Here is a 19,524-nt window from a genome sequence, read left to right as displayed (position 1 = left end):
AGCTAGACTAGATGACCTCAAAGAACCCTTCCAATTCTAAATTCTAGAATTTATACATTCTATATTCTAGAATTTTTAAAAATCCTTTTCTTCTAGAATAAAATGTAAAATCCTCAAGCTGGTGTTAAAAACCCTCCAAAATCTGGATTCCTCTTACTTTTCCAGTCTTCCTTCATGTTTCTCTTCTTTACATATTCTCTATTCCAAAGACATATTTCCAAATCACTCCTCATACCTGACTGTGATCTTGTATTTTTTTGAGTTCCTGTACCCCATGCCCAGAATGGATTCTTCCCTTTATTATACTTTTAGACAATACTTAGCTGCTCAGAAGTCCCTTCCTACACAAGACATTTTCTTCTTCAATTAAAAATACTTTCTCCCTTTCTCCCTCATGAAATTTTTCTGTATGTAATTTTGTTATCAATATACTGGAACTTGACCAACTTTTGAAACCAGAAAGTTTCCCTAAATTAGTGAGATAGACTTTTTTGAAAGATGAGTGATCAAAATACATAATAATCTTTTTTTTTTTTTTTTTAATTTTTTCTTTGTCAACTCACTGGGATTCTATTGAAGCCAATTTAGAAACACAATTGATTCCCCTGATATTAAGTGTATAGGTCAAGGAATAACTCAAGTTAGACAATCTACATTACAGTGAGAATGTCACACTATAGTACATGCAAGTTGTAATATACATTACACTTATCATGGGTTGACCCACACTATATTCCTGAATGTGGTGAATAGAAAAAATACTTTACAATGAATTTGTTTTTCTATTATTGAAAAGATATAGAACTTTATACATTGTTTTAAATTTCTCTCAGTAACTTAAAAGTGTGGCCAAGAGTAGTAAGAATAAACTTATCAGTAGAAAAGAGATTATAGATACATTCTTACCTTTGGCTGCTGCTTGTAGCATATTATTCCATTCCATTGTAGTCTACTGAAGCTTCCAAGTTACCAAAGTAGCCCACAACGTATCCAGATTTTCAGTCAATGATTCCTTTGATTGGTTTTGTCAAACTATATCTTTTTCTTTTTTCTTTTTTGAGCTTTGTTCCTAAGGCACAAATGTAACAATGGCAAAGGTGAGGTGAGCAGTGTTAAGCTAAATTGGAAATGAAGGTAATGTATAAGCAAAAAAATCAACAAATTTTGTTTTAAAGATAAGGAAAGATCATAGTAAATGGAATCCTCATCACTTTCATAGTCACTCCTGTTATATTACCAGGGCAACTTGTCAAAAAAAAAAAAAAATCCTCAGTCCAAACTTCTCCCCCCAAAAAGCATTCATTAGAAAAGATGAAGTATGGCCCCACTCATTGTTGACTAGAATTAGTTTCAATGAATAAGTTGTGAGGTCCACTTCTGCAGTTCTAAAATTTAATAAGTCTATGAAATAATAGGAATTTATTAGTAGAATTTGTGAAGGAACAAAAGATGGCTAAGAAAATATTTAACCTTTTATGGATCTTAATTTTCTCATCTATAAAACATGAGAGTTGAATTCTTTGATTTCTAAAGTCCTTTATAGTTAACCTAAAAGCATATAATAGAATGTGACTATGATCTACTAACATAGTTTTAGATAAATTTAAGCATAGTTTTAACATAGATTACATCATAGTTTTATACCTTAATTATTTCTTGTTTTTATAATTCAATGGAATATCTGAGCTCCCTTCCAGCTCTAAATTCTGTAATAAGTTTGTTTCAATTCAAAGTGAGGCTAACACATAACGCAATCATTGGGAATTCGTATCAACTTGTCTTTGATTGGTGTTCATATAATATTAAGATGACAATGCTTTTCTATTTCAAAAGAAATATGAAATCACAGAAGAAAAAGACAAACTGTGGGTCATGTGTAATGGGGAAAAACAACACAATATAAATATTTGGAATTTATAACCACATCTTTCTCCTCATTTCTTCTTCCTTTTCCTAGTCATTAAAATTCAAAAAGTAGTTTCTTTGCACCTTATGTTCTACCAGAATATTTATGGGCTCTGTATTCATCTCTCTTCACAATGGATTTCATGAGCATATACAATTATAGATATAGAGTGAGATCATCTAGTTTAACTCCCTCATTTACCATGAGGATATCAATTCTGAGAAATGTCAGATGTTTTGCTGAAAGTCATATAAGATGTTAGTAAGAGAGGGGAAATTTGAACTCAGTTCTTCTGATTCCACATCAGTGCTCTGATTCTCTACTCTGACATAATGAAAAAGTCATAACCTGATAACAGTCACTGAGCCAAATATTTTTATAACAGACAATGCTAGAAATTCTTTCATATGAGAAAAATAAAAACTTATTGAGGATGAAGGAAGTAATCATGATCAAAAGTTCAAGCTTTAGTAAAGACAAACTAGATAAGGGAACAGTGCCATGAGTGGCCAAGTGAGCAAAACTCAGTGGAGAACTAAAAGTGGAAGGAAACAGAGCAGAACACATTCAAATCCTTTCTGTCCTATCAATCAACCAATTAATAAACATTTTTAAGTGTCTATTATGTGCCTGGAACTGTGCTAAGTATAGGACATACAAAAAAGAGGCAAAAGACAGACTCTGCCCTCAAGGAGCTGACAATCTAATGGAGAAGATCATATGCAAACATAAAAAGTGAACCCGATACAGGAAAAGAAGGAAATAATTAAAAGAGGGAAAGCACTGGAATTAAGAGGGATTAAGGAAGCCTTCCTGTTAAAAATGGGGTTTAGTTAGGATTTCATAGAAGCCAGGATCTCAGTAAAGTAGTTGAAGAAGGAGAATGTTTCTAATTATAGCTCATGTAGATCTCTAGTATAGCCTAATGTGGAGATCTTTAATGAAATTTCAAAATGGAAAATGTAGTGGAAATTGACAGGTAATTATGCCCTTAGCCTTCCCTTTCTTGAGGCCTACAGTCCACATTTCCACAAATCTGATAAGAAAAGGATGTATCTCAAAAGGGAACCTTCATGATAAGTTACACATATTTTCCCACAAAAAAAGCTCTCTTTGTCAGCAGAACATACCAGTATTTTCTTAGACTGTAATGTTAGACTTAGCAATTTACTTTCATGCTCTAATTAAAGACTTGACTAGATTTTTTTTTAAATGCTTATCCAACCAGAAATCTGCTTAGTCTAAACAATGAGCTAATTCTTACTCACTATTTGTATCTACATTAAGCTTACAGATAAGCTTGATGATTTTTCATTCATTCTTTCATTCATCATTCACTCCAGAACAATAAAAGAACTCTTGACATTCAACCAAGAATACTTAATGACCCTGTCATTTACTTGAGGGGAAGGAGGGATTCCTTAAGAAAATGCTCCCTGAAGTCATTATTCAAAATTAAATATAGATGGTTGTAGACTAAAATGTGCTCAAGTGATTCATAAGTCTGTATTCTGGGCCAACGGGAACATCTGCAAAACTAGTACCTCCAAAACTAGCACCAACTGATTTGGATTCAATCGAGAGAAAGCTAACACAAAATGAAAAGTATCTTCATAGATTCCTGATGAATTAAACTGTTAATTCCTATAATCAAAGTATCTGTTTGGCACTCAATAACTGGTCATTGGAAGAAAGCCATGTATTTTCTGAAAATGTTTAAATGGAGAAAATGGCAGCCCATCCTAATGCATTTGCTTTCATTCCAATGCTGTACCATTTAACATCTGGAAGACTGCACATGATAGCTACATTACCTGAAAATATGAGACAGTCAAACACTGTTGTATGGCCTTGGTATCAAAATCTGTGTTCAAATCCTACCTTAGAAACATAACCAGCTATCTGACCATGAGCAGGTTATTTAATATCTCAATGCTTCCAGAAATGTCTCTAAAACTAGGTCTCTGAGACCCAGGCAAACGGCACATCTATATCAATGCAGGTAGCTTCTGTGTTGTGAATATTCCTATGCAAATTTTTGGTTTAGACAAAAAAAAAAAAAAAAAAAAAAAAAAAAATAGTTTGTGAGAGGGGATGGGATGGAATTATATTAAGAGTTGAATAGGAGTTAAGCACAAATGATATAATCACAGTTAATAAGGAATTTCCAATAGTATAAATGAATTTATAAACTATGTGAAACAAAGAGATGGTCATAAATAATCCTGTTAAAGACATTTAATCTTTTTGAACTCATCTTTAAAATAAGATACACTATCCACTTTATAAGACTATAGTGAGGATATGCAACCATAATGCATATATGGCTTCACATGCATAATGGGTTATCATACTATTGCTTTCTCATTGAGTCAAGAAAGGATATGAGGAAGGAAAAAAATTTGGAACTCAAAATTTAAAATAAAGAATGTTAAGAAAAAAACACTGTATATCACAATTTTCAAACTCATCACAGAATAGTGTGGATAATTTAATTCTTAAAGTGATAGTGAAAATTATTCAACTGAAAGAAATATTAATAAAAAAGAAATGTAAAAAAATAATGATCATACATGTAAAGAACTTAGTGACTATATAAAGAGCCTTTCGAATGTAAACATTTGAGTAATAGAAAGAACACTGAACTTAGAATTAGAAGACTGGATTAGCAAAAAATTACTTATATTTATTGGCTATGTGGGTTTGGACTAACCAGTTTACTCATCTGTAAAAGTGATAGTGATGATATTTATACTACCTACCTCACAGGACTGAGGTCAGGAAAATGCTTTTTGAATTCTAAATAATTATGATCATAATAATTATTATGATTATTATTAGATGCCATCTACAAAGTAGATGAGGCTAGCAGAGTTTCCATGAATAGCAAGCTACTTATTACCTCTACTACTCCCCAGATTAAGTACAAAAAAAAAAAAAAAAAAAAAAAAAGTTACTCATAGAATAAGGAGCAAGCAGTTCTCTAGGAGAGTCCAGTTCTGATTTTTTGCAAACCGCAAATGAAGAGATACCTGTTTTGTGACTGTTAGTTGTTAAAATCATCAACTGGCTTGATTTCAATAAATGAGTTTGTATGAATCATTTCTTTTAAATGAGTATTCTAAATTCATTAGCAACAAATCAACCTTTGTCAAGAAAGGATTGTTTTGTTTTGTTTTTTAATTAAAATCTGTACTTTCCTCCTATAGTGGATATAATAAGTCTTTCTTTTCTTTTCCTTCCCCCCCCCCCTTTTTTTTCCCAGGAAAAAGTACAGTAGCCAGTTGTGGTTTCACTCTCATTGCTGATTGGCACAATATAACCTCCTCCATTTTCAAAATACATCAGTTAACCAGTCCTTAAGTAGCCAGATGCCCTGCCTTCTACATTCTAATTGATGCTCACCATGTTGGTGCTGGACCTAATAAGTTATTTAGCCCTTCCTTATGTATGACAAAATTTACTTCCCTATATTTTTAAATTTCTTTGCAAAATTCTTAAAGCAAAAACGATCAACACAAGACTTCCAGAACAGAAGGAAAGTACTATTCAGAAAGAATATACTGTTTTCCCAGAAGTTACATACTTCTAGTAATGTGCTAGGGTTTTGAATTCCTTCCTTCTCCTGTTCTCTCCCTGCCATGATGCCTCCCTCTCTTTAACCAGACATTCTTAATGAAATGTACGTTTTGGGATAGCTCTTCCCAATAAGATCTGGAAACAACAATTTAATTTGGATAGGCATCAACAAGGAATAAAGGATGTTAGAAATCATTTGAAAATAGACATTATTATGCCCAAAGAAATCTTCTCCCTGCCAAATGTTCAGAGCCAAGGCTGAGCCATGATAATGTTCTCTCTTAATTTTAATGGGCAACATCCTGTTTTTCTGCTTATGTTAGCTGAAGAAATGCTTCCTAGTCCCTTCTTCTTGAGCCCAGCCAAACAAAGCAATGCTATTCAAGAAGCATTGGTTTCTTTCTTGTGCCATCTTTTCCTTTTTGATGCTTGCTTCTTTAGAGCAGCAAAATGGGAAAAATCAAAGGCATGTAACCCCAAGTAGGTAAATGTTTCTAGATCTGATAAAAAAAAAAAAATTAAAGGTTTAATGTGATGAAAAGATACATCAAGTATAGCCAGAATGATATTTGTGAATTTCTAAAACTGAAACATATCTCATCTTTCTGCCAGACCAGTAATTAGGTTAGATCATTAGCTCATTCAAAAAGGGACTCTGGCATTTAGACTTCTTGTTTTTAGTTATTTTTACTTAAAAATGCCTTGAAAGTCTAAATATACTGATAGTGGGATGTTGTGTTTATTGGTACAGAGGGTCATGGAGACACAAATTGCTCCTCCCCTTGCACATCATTTTCCCATAAAAGGACTGCTGATTAATTAGATCTATCTCTTTGGGATCTTAGATTTTAGACCTCGAAGGGATATCATTTACCATTGATTCCAACTGATTCATTTACAGATAAGGAAACTGGGGTATGGAGAGAGGAAGTAACTAAGATCACAGACAGTAGTAAGTGGGAAAGTCAAGTACTCACTTCCAAGTGCAATATTGGTTCCGCTATACTATATTTCAGCCTATTTCTGTGGTAGCTCTAGAATGTCAGTGGATGAGAAAGTTATCACAGCTTCAGAAATACAGAACTTAATTTAATTAAAGGATTTCTATATTATCTTCCTTAGAGAGGCAAAGTAGCAAAATAGATAAGACTTATAGACCTAAAATAAAAAAGACATGAGTTAAAAATCCTACCTCTACTGAGCAAATAAGTCACGTTACCTCCGTAAACCTTAACTGTAAAATAGGGTAATATATAACAAGGCTATTTACAATACCATTGTGCTAAAAGCTACAAAGAAAAAGCTGAAATGCATCCATTATAAAAAAAAACAACCAAGATCAAATAATGAACCAATAAATTTGCATGAACAATTCAAAACATTGAGAAAAGCTTATGGAAAGTGACCAAAGCTGGAAAAAAAAAATTAATCACTCCACAACCATTATTTTTAGGATCAAGACCATCAATTAATATTGGATCTAAAAGCTTGGTTGGATCAGCATTCTCCTAGTGTGGGAAGAAGTCAAATCTGCTCTCAGACACTTAACACTTCCTAGATGTGTGACCCTGGGCAAATCACTTAACCCCAGCCTTAGGGGCTGGGGGGAAAAATATATATGTGTGTGTGTGTGTATCTTTAATTTCTTTATTTTTTAAGAAATTGTTTTTTAAAAATAATTTTAAATTTTTTAAAATATATTTTAAAAAATAATTCACTTAAAATGAAGAAAATTTTGGAGAATCAAAGAAAGCTGTATAATAAGCAAGCAAAACAATGCAGGTTGGGGCAAGGGGTGTTGGAGGTGGAAATGGAGTTAAAGGGTCTTCTGTTCCATAAGATCAAGCCTTACAAGTATCACAGAGAGAAACCTTGTAAGTAACTAAGATGAACTTTACCCTTCTGTCTCCCTCTCCTTTTGATTAGTTCCCTTTCTGCTAAGAACTAAAAGATGAATTAAGTTTTTCTCTTAGCATGCCCTAATCACACAAGTCTACTGAAGAATTAGATAGTTTCTTGTTGTATGGGTGGAAAGTGTGTACTGTGGGAGTTTCAGATAATTTATCTGAGAATGACAGACCTTTTCCTCTATCCATTCATTCACAAGTGAATAATCTGGGACATAAAATTCTCTGTTCAGTTGTTATGATTCCTCAAAATTTGGCCCCCTCCTACCTTTCCAGTATTTTCGCTTCTTCCCTAGAATTCCACAATACTATTTTACTGCTGGACTTGCAGTTCCTCAAATTTACCACTCTATCTCTTGCTTTCATGCCCTTTCATTTGCTGTCTATCATGCCTGGCCACATATACTTCACACATATTCAGTATGCTGTAATGATATAATTGTAATAGGGTATTTAAACTGGGGATAAAGTCAGACTCAGGGAAACTGGTTGAAACTGGCAGACTGCTGGTGGAGACTGGGTCAGACTGAGACTGGGTCAGATTATGACACATACAGACTGTGTAAGAGACAATAAAGACTTTGGACTCTGTTCTTCTCCATTCTCGTTGTGTCTCTCTTGCTGAGACGAAGCAGAGGACCTCCAGAAAGCTAGCCCGGACATTACAAGATTACTATATAATACTATGAACGGACTGGTAGTTAATGTGCCTAATGATTTTCATGCAGACAGTATTCCCCAGATGTTTATTATCTAATATTGTTTTCTTACTGTGTACTAAATTCCTTGAAGATAAGAACCATATCCCATTTTTTTATAGTCTCCATAGCATCTATTAGCATACTATCCACACAGCAGATCTTCATAAATATGATTATTTGATTGTTAGCACCAAATATAAATAATCTCAAATTAAACAGAATTACAAACAGTAGTCTCTTCATAAAAATGGAAATCTAAGCTTGCCAAGAGCAGTACAAGCTCAAAGTTCCTCTGGCTCATCTAGCACCATGCTCTCTGAGATTTTTTTGTGCTGGCTTAACTCAACTTTGTTCCTTTTCAATGAAACAAATTAGCCCAAGAATTACACTGACTGTGAGTCATCAAAAAAAAAAAAAAAAAAAAGGAACCCTGAATGTACATATTCCAAGAAATCAAATTTTTTGGGAAAGGGGACATTTAGGTAAGAATGTCTTCAGACCACGTTCTCATTTACTACCTATTCTACCATATATTTCACTATAGTGAAGGCTATATATAAAGTTCTCAATTAAATCAAGGATAAGATATCCACAGAAGTTTTATGGTAAATGATATTGAATTTTGCTATAATATCCCTTTGCACAGCACAGGAAAATGTGGAATTACTCATCTTCATAGCATTCCTCAGGAAGAAGATTGATGATATGATGAATCACCTAAATTCAAAGATATTGTTAAATTCTGTGTAAATGCAGAGATCTAAATGGCCTTATAGCCATATAGAAGGAAACAACACCTTGAGGAGTTAGGGAATGCCCTTTCTCCACAGTCTTTCCTATGTCTGGTAGTGGTGGACATTACAGACCTTGTCTATTGGTGTCTCTCCTTCCCCGGCCAAGATTTTCAATGTAGTATTTTTTTTTTCTCCCTAGCATCCATACTTTCAATAGAGTAGGGTATTCTTTCTTGTACCTGCAGGAGTGTTCATGACCACCTATAATTTGTCTCTTTCCCCTTTTTTCCTTTCCTTTCCCTCTTTATATTCCAAAAAACATTCGTTCTTCAGAAGAAGAATAATTCTTCTTCCTACCCTCCTTCTACAGGTAAAAATATTAATTGTTAGTAATTGTCCTGCTAATTAAAAAATTCCTACCTATATGTTCAACTTATATGGGAGTGTTTGTTATTTTGAGGAGGGAGAAAAATTTGGAATACAAGGTTTTGCAAAAGTGAATGTTGATAACTCTCTCTGCATGTATTTGGGAGAAAAATACTATTCTTAAAATTCCTAGAATAAGTTATCTTTTTATTTAAAAAGAAAATGACCAACAATTTCTGCAGCTATCAACTCAAAAATGAATTGGAAACGGTTTGTACTATAAGTGTGTGTATACATACACACTTATGCTTGTCAATGATAGAGAGGTTGCTAAAGGAACCACTGTATTTTGACTAATCACTAAGTTTCAGCAGCTGGTAATCAGCTTCCTACTGGGAAAAGGGAAAGCTCCTCTCTACCTTTGAGGCAGTCAGAGAAAGTTTTCTTTGAATGGTAAAAATAGTCACAGGGCTTTTGCTGCTGATCTGCACAAGAAAACAACAGAAAATCATGTCTGCAGCCCTGAAAGCACTTGCTTAAGACAACCTTGTAAAGTAGAGACCATGTGTAATTTTCTAAAATTAAGAAAACCAAATTAAAGCTCAGGGAAATGAAGTGATTTGGTCAGTCGCACAAATAGCAAAGTGCTGGCTCCAACTCCTGAGCTATTTCCATAACACTATGATGCCTTGTTCTACATATCTATCATCTTTCCTTTTTCAGCAGCCAAGTATGAGAGAGCAAGAGCTAGTCAGAATTGTTAGAAAAGGAAAAGACAGCCTTCTCTTAACAACATAAGAGGTAGTTTGCAGCAGAAAGAACTAGTCTGAGTCAAAAGATCCAGCTTCTGTCCTTGGCCCCCAGCTAACTGCTGAGACAAGTAATTTAACCTTGTTTATACTTTCCATTTATCTGATAAGGGGAATGGACTATAAGGATTTTGAGGCCTCTTCTAGCTATTTAATTCTAATCTAAATGGATTAGCTGTGGCTGGAAAGGATAAAAGCCTAGAGAACTCAGAATATTGTGGATGAGTTGTTATGGGTAGAAATAGGGTTTAATTTCAAGATATAATCTCAAATTAAGGGTAAAAAGCCTGAGGGGTGAGAATCATAGTTGAAGTAAGTGGTGAATAATTGATAAGCATTAGTGAAAGTTTAATTCTTCAGAGGAATTGGAGGGTGAAAGAGTGTTCTGTAATCAATGAGTAACAATCAAGGATCAAGTGAAAGAGCTAGATAAAAATGTCATTTGCCAATCATGGTAGTTAATAGATTGGCATTTTTTTCATCTTATGTCATGACATGTTGGATTGCTAGATCTAGATAACTTTTATATTTCAAGCTTCTCATAAACTTTTAAGTGGAAGCTATATATACTCATTGATATCCATTATTTTTTCCCCTGGAGATTCTAACATAGTGATACTTTGGGGTCATATTTTAAAAGATCTGTGCTTTCAAGAGCAAATGGCCTCTCCATCAATGAAGATCACCATCTATCTATGCCTTAATAGAGGGACTTCAAAATCTACTATGGCCCAAAAGATATATCACTTTGTAGTCAAATTCTGTAGATAATTGGGACAGTTTGTACTTAGCAGACTGGCCCTCAAACAAGCACAAAGTACCTTGCCAAGTGAGTACTTCTAACTCAGAAAGACCGGCCTTAACCTTCAGGGCTTCAGGGTTACAGTCTAATGCAACACACCAGCTAACATCATCAGGAATTTTTGAATATAAAACATTCCATTCCTTGGTTTGATAAGACACTTTATTGCCAAACCTCAATGCAATACCTCAAATATTTATTCCCTCCAACAACACAGATCAAAAAGTATATATAACTTCTCATATTGTATGATTCTTATCTATATCTATCAGTCTCCAGAAAATCTGTCCCAAAAGCTAGGGGCCTTTAAACATATCATAGATTCTTCTGTTATTCTTGGCCAAAGCTTAATCCACCTCCTTTTCTGATCATGTACATCTATGATGATATCTTTTAACAATACTACTTATATTGAAAATGGTATTTACACACATATATTGTATCTAGGTTTTATTGTAACACATGTAAAATGTATGGGATTGCCTGTCATCGGGGGGAGGGAGTGGAGAGGGGGGTAATTTGGAAAAATTAATACAAGGGATAATATTATATAAAAAAAATTACTCATGCATATATACTGTGGAAAAAAAATTCTAAATAAAAAACAAAACAAAACAAAACAAAAAAAACAATACTTCTTATATCTAAATCACTATTGGTAATAATACACCATAGCATCTCTACTATATCTACTTATATCTACCACATATCTTTCCATGGTCCACTTACACTTCTGAGTCTTCAAAGATCTTGCTATTCCATGATTCATAGTCATATGGTATCAAATTGACATATAGATTCCTAGGTGGCAAGGTAACCTTTGCAAATACCTTTCAGCAAACATAAGTCTCCTTGATTTATACTTTTCTTGAATTTGATAATCAGAAGATCATTACATAAAAGCCATCTTTGTAGTTGCACCTATCCAGAAATTTTATGTGATCTCTGTGAATGCATATGAGAAACCTTGTTGGAAGACAATTTCTAAATGCTAATTTTTCTCCTGAATTAAATGTTTTTTGTAATAGTAATTAAAAAAAACCATAAACAAGTATCTCATATTTTCTACATTTCTCAATTACATGATTTAAGAAAGTCAGTCTGCTAGAGAAAATCATTGGTTTATTCTCTTCTCATCTTTCAATTAAAGTAAGTTCAATATTTGGACAGAATATTTTCATATATGTTTTATAGAAATGAGAAAGCTGCCATTTTGGTCAATATTGATGATGACTTTTCATTCACCCTTTTTGTGGTAACATTACCATCTGTGACCTTTTTCATTCTCTTGGAATTTTCCTCTCTTTGAGCAATTTAAAATTGTTTACTGAGAATCATTACAATTATGTCACCTCCTTCATGGACTTCAAATATGTGTCAGGTCCATAAACTCTTCCTGACCTTTCCTCTCTAGAACTGTTTCTATTTCCTCATACAACACTTTGAATACTGGAGTGATGGAATCCAAATGTGATTACATTGTAATCAATAATGAGAATAAATCCCCATTAAAAGATACTCAAAAATCTGTTCCATTTCATGTTTATTTGTTATCTTTCTTCCAGTTTCATCTCCAAATGTTTTTATGATGTTATGGCTTAGTTAATGACTCATGTCATGTTTTTGAAAGTTTATTTTCCCTTCTTCTTCTTTCTGCTATTTGGGTAGAAATACTATTCATAATTTTCCGTCATCCTTCTTCATAACATTTTACAAGTGAGCTTGTACTCTAACCAGTGTTGCTTTTGGCTGCTACATTCTTCTGTTTGGCAAAGAGATCAAGTATTTATTTCTTCAAGCCGGTTTCTGGGCTCCTTTGGCCTCATCATTGTGGTGACTGTTTTGTATCAGTTAGACATCTTTTTAAATGGCAATAATCAGAGTCAACTAATTTTTTTCATTTCTCATTTTTTCAAAGTCAACAGTTTATTTAAATTTACCAAGTTGGAGCTATTGTAATATTGGCTCATGGTTCACCTTTCTTCTAATTTGGTAAGAATTTTCACATTCCAACCAGAAAAGGATATGACTGCCCAATGACAGCAGATACAATAACCAATTGTTTTCCTTCTGCTAAGATACCGATCTCATCTTATGGTATTCAGGGATAACTCTATCTCCCGATAGCTCCAATATTTAATATTTTCCCAATGTACCTTCACAGCATCTTCTGAATCTGTTTCCTCTACAACTTATTTGCTTACCACGCTGGTTCAGTCTCTCATCACTTCTCACCTAGACTATTAAAACAGCCTCCTAACTGGTCCTACTACCTCTGGTCTTTCCTAGTTTTAATCCTTCTTTATAAAGACTGCCAAAGTGATATTTATAAAGCATCCACCTGACCAAGTTAGTTTTTTGCTCAAAAATCTTCATTGCCTCTAAGATAAAATATAAACTTCTCAGCTTGACATCAAAAGTTTTTTTTTTTAATCAAGTCCAGCCAATCTCTCCTAATTTTGCACATGATTCCTCTACTATACATATTCCATATTCCAGCATTCCTCACACACAAAAATCCATCTCCCATTTCCATGTCTTTACCCTCACCATAAACCATGTCAGCAATGTATTTCTACCTCTCCTCTATCTCTTAGACTCCTTAGCTTTTTTCAAAACTTAATTCAATTATGAGCTCCTACCTGATGCTCTAAGTTTCCATAACTCCTTTCTTGATGCCTTAAACTCTTAGTGTATCTCACCCAAAATTATTTCCTATGTATTTTGCATTTTCTCATAAGTGAACATATTATCTCCCCAGTCGAATGTAAGCTCCTTAAAGACAGCTATTGTTTCAATGTTGTTTTTGTACCCCTGGCTAGCATTTCAAAGGTAGCTAAAAATGTTTGCTAAGTGATAGAGGCACCTCCTCACTTGGGCAGGTCTTTAGAGGATGACCCTTTATGGAAAATAGTTCCCAGAACAAAACTCATTTTAAAATATTTTTGAATCTTTTTGCTATTTTAGATTATTCCTGCCATTTTTCCTGCTCATTGATGTAGATATCTAAGAATTGACTATATATTATAAAAATATTTAGAAGTAAGGAGACATTTATTTCCTAAACTTGAACAAATAAAAGACCTCTCTTGAAAACTTTTCCTGTAATAGCACCCAAAGGCAACCCTGAATCTGAGAACATGTTTTCAGAAAAATAGCGAACATCACCATTCACAGTGATTTTGGTAAGTGAAATTGCAAAACTATACTAACAAACCATAACTAGAGTTAAAAAGGATATTAAGCCAGATTAAATAGAAGCTTCATCTTTTGCCCAGCTAAATATAGCCTCTTAGTTAAAGTAATTGCCTGCAGACCTTTAAAAAATCAAATTTAACATAACTAAATTGTAGTTCATAAAAGTAAACCTCAGGAAATCTTGGGGCACATTTATGTGTTAACACTCTGTAGGAGCTTTTGTATAAACCAATAATTTTATAGTCTAAAATGATTTGATTTCCATGCCAACAGTTTGGGAAACATAAATACATGGCCCTTAATCTGATATAAAAGAATTTTTTAAGATTCCCCAAAGCCATTAAAAAAATGCAAATAGTAATTTACTTCCATTTTTCTTAAATTTTTATCCTAATTTGACTATTGGACACATACAAGTAAAACCTATTATTTAAATATTCTATCTACATTTTCTCTATAGGTCAAAGGGTACTGGAAAGAGAACTGTCTTGGACTTTAAGAAATCTGGGTTCTGAACCACTAAGTAGCCAGATGATTTTGAATAAGTTATTTGACCATTCTGAGTTATACTTTACTCATTTCTAAAATGGGCATTATAATATTTTTACAACCTCTCTCACATGGTTATTGTGAGGATCAAATGAGAAGAAGCACTTTTTAACTATCAAGCTCAAGGCATGTATGTAAATTCCTGTTATCATTATCGAATCTTCCCATAGCATATTTTTCATGAGGACTTTTTTTTTAAAAGAAAAAAGATCGTTCTTCAATGCATGTAAAATTGAACAAATTAAAATGGTATGCTGGTTTTCTTTCCTCCTACCAGGAAGAATTTTAAAAACTATCTAATCAAGATCCACTGAGAAACTGAGAAAGCCTCAAAAAAAAAAAAAAAAAAAATCTGACCCTGACACACAGCCTATTTTGTAGATGTTAGAAAGTACTTTATGTGTATATCAACCAGTACTAGCATTGTTAACAAAAGAGAGGAAAAAAATGAAAACAACTAAAAAATGAATAAATAACTAATAAAATAGGATAGAATAAAAAATACGTAACCCATATAGCAAGCTGGTAGTGGAGACTGGGATTGAGCTTAGATTGTCCACTTCAACTTCTCTAAACTAAAGAGGCAAATTTACAGTTTAAACAAGGAACTCAAAGCATGCTTTTGGCTCCCCACTAAAGTCAATAAAGCCACATGCCATATCTCTGAGGTTAGTTTTGGCTCTTTTAAGAAGGGTGAGCACATCAGAACTGACTCAAGTCTTAGATAGGTTTTTTCCTTCCAAATTAGATTTAAGCCTGAAAGGCTCATATTTGTGTACCTCCAACAAAAAGAAATTATCAGTTTGTGAAGTGTGTGTGTATGTGTGCATTTGTGTGTGCATTTGTGTGTATGTGTGTGTGTGTGTGTGTGTGTGTGAGAGAGAGAGAGAGAGAGAGAGAGAGAGAGAGAGAGAGAGAGATGTTTTTGGGAGAGGATATATATGGCTCATAATATCACAGGATGGAGAAAAGGCTCAAAAGTGAGAGGCTAAAAATTAAAAAAATAAAAATGAGAAATAAGAAATCCTAAAGCTTGTTATTGAAAAATAACATTTTGATGAGTTACATGGAAATAAACCCAAAACATATGGATTAAATTCCTCCAAAAATAAACACAAGTTTAAAAGAAAGGAAAAGTGCTTAGCCACTGTGTTTGAGGTTTTCCTCACCTCAAAGCTCTGGAAAAGTAGATCATACAACTCAATGACCCTGATACACAGCTAGTTTTAAAATGTGTTCCTGTCATATATTCCCAACATCAACATCAGATTTAAAATGTCGGTTTTTAAAAAACTAGCTAGTCTAATCCAATTCTCCTCTTTTTTCCCCTTCTTCCTTTCCATCTACCTACAATAGGGAAAAATTCAGTTCACTAACTGTCCTAATTAAAAAAGAAAAGTGATCTCACCTCAAATAGAAATAAAAAGACATCACCAGATCCACAGTTAAAGGTTGTAAGTCCAAAATTCTACTCAGCTTCCTCTGGTTTCTATTGCCCTAGGTAAGTCTATTTCCCCTTTTTGACCTCAGTTTCCCCATTTGTAAAAGAGCAAGATATGATCAGATTACCTCTAAAGTTCGTTCCAGCTCAGAATTCTATTAAAGAAAGAGTGGGGAATTCTCTACTCATGCACTGTATTGGCAGAGAGCCCTCAAAAATGGTAGCTAGACCATGCCAAGAATAGGCTACCACTAAATCTTTTGAATGATAGTTCTGGTCAGGCTGTGAGCCCAGTGAAAATATCCACATCATTTTTCTTGGGTAACTTATGGAGTAAAATAGCATCAAATACAAGCCTCCAAGAACTGAAAGCAACTCAAACAAGACTGAAATGGAATGAAGAAATATTTAATAAAATGAACCTACAATAAAACATATTTAATATTACATTTAAAAATTAAGTCATATGTACAGGGATCCTTATGTATAGATTAGTAGCTCCCATTTCTATTTGAATTTAGTATCACTGGGAATGAGTAAGAAAATGGATGGAGAGAGGGTACAATAACAACCAATTTTGTCTTGGGGGTACAATAACAACCAATTTTGTCTTTAGGGTACAATAACAACCAATTTTGTCTTTGAGTTAAAGTTATGCCTTGTTTAAGAAGAAAATCTGGGAAGAAAACAGAAGATTTTATCTAACATATTGAAGATAAGTCTGACAGAAAGAGCATTAAACTTAGAGCCAGAAAATCTGTGTTTACGTTCTGGTTTTTATCAGATAACGTTATTTTGTGTGAATCACTTTCCATTTCAATGAGAATGTTAGTCTAGACCCTAGATCAAAGGTTTCTTGACCTTTTTTGTATCCTAGATGCCCTTGTCAGTCTATGGACTCTTCTGAATAAGGTCTTTAGTACATAGAGGATGTTAGGCTGAAATTAATTATGTATTTTTCCCCAAGTTCACAGATCTGAAATCTCAACATAGACCTTCTTTGATCTAGATGATATCAAAGGGGCCTGCCAGGCCTGAATTCTATGAATTCTTCCATGGATTCTAGTAAAATAGTTATTACCAGGATGATATAGTGAGTGGATAAATGGATACTGAATTAGATGACCTGTTTGGTTTTTTTTTTTTTCTTTCAGCCTCATCAGCAACTTATACCTCACTATGTCTTGGTAACTCATCTTTACAGGACCACCTGTTCCCAACTCCCCCACAATGTAAAAGATGCATGAACTCATATCCATAAAAGTGCCTCAGCTCACAGGGCAAAAGAACACTGAAATAGAAGGTTTTATCAGGACTTCATCCCCGTCCCCCACACATTCCATGCTGGTGAGAATTCACTGTCTTCGCAGTCTTTCCCTGAAAGCTGACATGTAGTCTTTATTCTGACATAGGAAAATACACACCATATATGAGCACTCACTGTGAAGCTGCTGTCTTCATTCATCAAAGTCAATCGGCAAAAGTGATCCGAGACATAAATCAGACATCCCAAATCATGGGGCAGTATTACTTCGTGCAAAGGTTGGAGCAGAGGCTAACTTGCTACCTGTCCAGAGATGTTGGAAAGGGAATTCCTCCAAGGAACAAAAGCAACATCGAACTCTTTATTTAAACCAAACATACAAATGAGGGGGAGCTTTTATTGATGTAATACTATGTATGGCATTTACACAATGGAAGAGAAGATGCGACCTATTTGAGAGGGAAATATATTTTCTCTTATTCTTTGTAACCCCAGCATTGAACACTATGCACTTTCTCTCTCCTGCTCACACTCTCACTCTCTGACTTCTCTCTCTCTCTCTCTCTCTCTCTCTCTCTCTCTCTCTCTCTCTCTCTCTCTCTCTCTCTCTCTCTCTCTCTCTCTCCCCACACACATATATAGTTGATATTTAACAAATGCTCATTGAATAGAACTGAATCAATAGTTTTAGAATGAATGAACAAAAAAATTATTAAATTTTTCCTATGTACCAAGCACTGTACCAGTCCCTTCTATAGAGAAACTCCACACAGATAGGATAATTTCACTGAAAGGCAAAGAGAAAGTCCTCATATTCTTTAAGGTAATAAATGTCATCTTTAATATTATTTTCATGAACATCATATAGTGTCTGATATTGACACATTTGACAATGTCTGAGCATTATCAATCAATAGTAATATAATCTGAGTAATATAGTCAAATAACATTCACAAACTTCATTTAAGATTCTGTCATTGCTAGTGAGCTGTTTGTCATGTCCAAGACTTCATGATTTCATGATTTGCCATATCCTTCTCCAACTTATTTTACAGATGAGAAAACTGAGGCAGAGTGAAGTGATTTGCCTGGGGTCACACAACTTGTGTCTGAGGATGGATTTGAACTCATAAAAATAAATCTTCCTAGTTCCAAACAGAGTGCTTTAACCATTATGCCACCTAATTACATTTGCTTTAAGGTTTATAAAGTATCTTATTCATAACAAACCTAAGAAGTAAATAGTTTGAATATTGTTATACCTATTTTGCAGATAAAAAAGAAAAGGGAAGTTGCTTGTTTTTGGCAATAAGGCTTATCTTAAACTAGAGTAGATTGTCAAATGAAATAATTTTGTAAAGTTCATAATACAGTGCCTGCTACATAGGAGGTTTGCTATGTATAATTTTTATTCTCTTTCCCCTTTCCTTACAGTTTAGGTCTTTTAACTATAAGGTAAAAAATTAGCTCTACATTCTACCATTCTATTAACAAATTAATGACAGAAAAATATCACTTTCTTTGTATGAACAAGATTTTTGTTTTATATTATGTTAAAAATATGATTTAAAACAAAAAAAATTATCAATATCCTGTTGTCATAGGATCTTATAGGAAGACTGGATAATATTACCAAAACTTCTCCAATCTTCCAACTCCATGAAAGAGTACTTGCTGTATATACCAAATTTCTAAGCAATAGTCATCTGAGTTCTGTTTGTTGTCTTTTGTAAATATTGGAAAGATAGTGCTCATTTCCTGTCCAGTAAGAAAAAAGTTCCTTTCCTAGCAATTTGTGTCATCGGTTTGGTCAAATTTGGAACTCTCTAATATAAAGGAATTGTTTGAAATATCACTGGGGCTTTTAGAGACTCCTATGATTCCTTCTCTGTGGAAAGAGATACAATAGGACTTTTGTTATAACTAGAGCTAGGTTCAGTATTAATTAGGTATACTAAAACAATTTTGACTACCAATCTAAGCAGAATCCCCAAAGATTTTATTGTAATTATTTTTCCAATCATTTGCAACAATTAGGAGGTCTAATATTGTTTAGGCTGGATCATACTAAGTGCTAGAATTGGGATTTGTTTCTTTATGGCACAATTAAGCATGGAAACTTAAAAGTTGAAAATGACCACTTGAGGTTATTTAGTCCAACTTTCCACCCACAGCAGGAATTCCCCTCTATAATATTACAGAAAAGAAATCATTTAACCTCTGATTAAACACCTTCAGCAATGGAGAATACCCAAGGCAGTTAATTCT

General features: G+C 33.7%; 1 protein-coding gene across 4 annotated transcripts in view; it reads right to left on the bottom strand.

Annotated features, from left to right (window-relative positions):
- The window catches only part of CEMIP (cell migration inducing hyaluronidase 1), a 230,515-nt gene that overhangs the window by 195,981 nt on the left and 15,010 nt on the right, over positions 1–19,524 (bottom strand). For 2 of the 4 annotated variants that reach the window (XM_074295247.1, XM_074295246.1), the window contains one exon: positions 907–1,069. The exons of the other annotated variants lie outside the window; for them this stretch is intronic. The gene's annotated coding sequence lies outside the window, so the exon portion shown is untranslated. The remainder of the gene's footprint in view (positions 1–906; positions 1,070–19,524) is intronic. 4 annotated transcript variants of the gene reach the window in all.

This window comes from Sminthopsis crassicaudata, chromosome 2, assembly GCF_048593235.1.
Source record: "Sminthopsis crassicaudata isolate SCR6 chromosome 2, ASM4859323v1, whole genome shotgun sequence".
NCBI classification, from domain to species: domain Eukaryota; kingdom Metazoa; phylum Chordata; class Mammalia; order Dasyuromorphia; family Dasyuridae; genus Sminthopsis; species Sminthopsis crassicaudata.
The sequence above is the reverse complement of the archived record's forward strand: the minus strand, read 5'-3'. Positions and strand labels throughout refer to the sequence as shown.